Below are 2,216 nucleotides of genomic sequence, written 5' to 3'. Positions count from 1 at the left end.
ACCCGCCGAGGCGGGCGCGACCCGGCGACCGAGGCCCCTTTACGGTCGGGGCGGCTCGCTCGGCAGCGGGCGGGGGTGCGGCACCAAGGGCGACAGAAGCAGCGGCGGCAGCGGCGGAGGGGGACGCCCCCCTTGCCGCCCGCGGCGCGCCGCAGGGGGCCCGCCACCCGGGCGGGTGACGGCCGCCTCGCTCGGCTTTGCCTTGCCCGGAATTCTCTTGCCTTGGCTAAGCCGCCCCCGCCGCCCAGCGCTGCTCGCGGCCGGCACCCACGGGGCACCCGGACCGAGGCCGGCACCGGCGCCCGGCGTGCTTTAGGACACCTGAGAAACTCGCGGGGCCACGCGGCTGTCACAGAGCTGGGTTCGGTGAAGCCGCTCCCGGGAAGGGAGGGCGGACACCTCGCGTGCGACGGGAAGCGAATTGGAAAGGAGACCACCCTGCCTGAACACCGGACACCGCCGCGCCTCCCCGGGACGGAGAGCACGGAGGAGCCGGCCCGCCGAGGGCCCTCTCCGACGCGACCCGAAATGCCTCATCGATCGGGGATAGGAGAAAAGAAGAGAGACGGGAGGGAGCAAAGAGCGCTCCCGGAGGCCCCACGGCCACGGTCCTGGGACAGCCGACAGCCACGCGCGTGCCAGCCGCTCACCCGGGGGTGGGCGACCAGGCACGGGGGCCCTGCGTGCGAGTGAGAGGGACGCGTCTGGTGGAGGGGTGCTACGGGACCTGAACACCGGCGTTTGACGGCCGGCCCGCCCCGCAGCCCCTCCGACGCGCCCCGGGTATGCCAAAACGATCGGTGATAGAGAAAAGCGAGAGAATCGAGGGGGAGCAAAGAGCGCTCCCGAGGCCCCACGGCCACGGTCCTGGGACAGCCGACAGCCGCGCGCGCCAGCCGCCACCCGGGGGTGGGCGGCCAGACAGACGCGGGGCCCTGCATGCGAGCGAGGAGGCGACGTCTGCGAGAGGTCCGGCGTGGAGCCTCCGCGGCGCGCCCCTGGGTGAACGCCTCAGCGGGCGCTGGCTGCGGGTGTGGATCAGGCAAAATGCGGGGGGGGAGCGGGAGGCTGCCGCCGTCCACCCGCTCGGGAGCACGGTTCCCTGGGGACTGAGCACGAGAGGACCGGGGGAAAGCCGCGGCAGGCTTGTCTCCCCCCGGTCTTCCGGCATTCGAAAGTGCCGGTGACCGCCGCCGGCCACTGCTCTTCGCCCTGCCCAGCGGGGAGACGCCTACCCCGGAGCAACAAATTTCGTTCGGTAAATGCACGGAGGTCTGCCAGGAAAGTAGCCAGAGGTGCCGCCCCTCACCTCTGCTTTCAGCGGGAAGTGAGCCCGCAGGATGCGCGTTCGCGCTGGAAGCCCTTAGGAGCCGAGTAAGTACTCCCTCCCATATACGGGAAATCACGTCTCTACCCCCGGACGGCCTCAAGAGCGCAGGCACTGCCCACCGGGGAGGCGCGCCAAAGACGCCGCCTCTTACGATGACACAACTGGAGGTAACGAAAAACAGCGACCCCTTCGGCGGCTGGAAGTGCGTGCTCCGGACACCAGGTCTACCTGGCCACTCCGGCACAAAGTCCCGCCGGAGCCGGGTAGACGTGACAGCCGATCCGGTCCCCGGAGCCGGGTAGACCTGACAGCCGACACGGTCCCCGGAGCGAGGTAGACCTGACAGCCGAGGCGGTCTCCGGAGCGAGGTAGACCTGACAGCCGACCCGGTCCCCGGAGCCGGGTAGACCTGACAGCCGATCCGGTCCCCGGAGCCGGGTAGACCTGACAGCCGACCCGGTCCCCGGAGCCGGGTAGACCTGACAGCCGAGGCGGTCTCCGGAGCCGGGTAGACCTGACAGCCGACCCGGTCCCCGGAGCCGGGTAGACCTGACAGCCGGCTCGGTCCCCGGAGCCGGGTAGACCTGACAGCCGAAACGGTCCCCGGAGCCGGGTAGACCTGACAGCCGGCCCGGTCCCCGGAGCCGGGTAGACCTGACAGCCGAAACGGTCCCCGGAGCCGGGTAGACCTGACAGCCGACCCGGTCCCCGGAGCCGGGTAGACCTGACAGCCGATCCGGTCCCCGGAGCCGGGTAGACCTGACAGCCGACCCGGTCCCCGGAGCCGGGTAGACCTGACAGCCGAAACGGTCCCCGGAGCCGGGTAGACCTGACAGCCGAAACGGTCCCCGGAGCCGGGTAGACCTGACAGCCGACCCGGTCCCCG

The sequence above is a fragment of the Larus michahellis genome, unplaced genomic scaffold (assembly GCF_964199755.1).
Source record: "Larus michahellis unplaced genomic scaffold, bLarMic1.1 SCAFFOLD_78, whole genome shotgun sequence".
In the NCBI taxonomy this organism is placed as follows: domain Eukaryota; kingdom Metazoa; phylum Chordata; class Aves; order Charadriiformes; family Laridae; genus Larus; species Larus michahellis.
The sequence above is the reverse complement of the archived record's forward strand: the minus strand, read 5'-3'. Positions refer to the sequence as shown.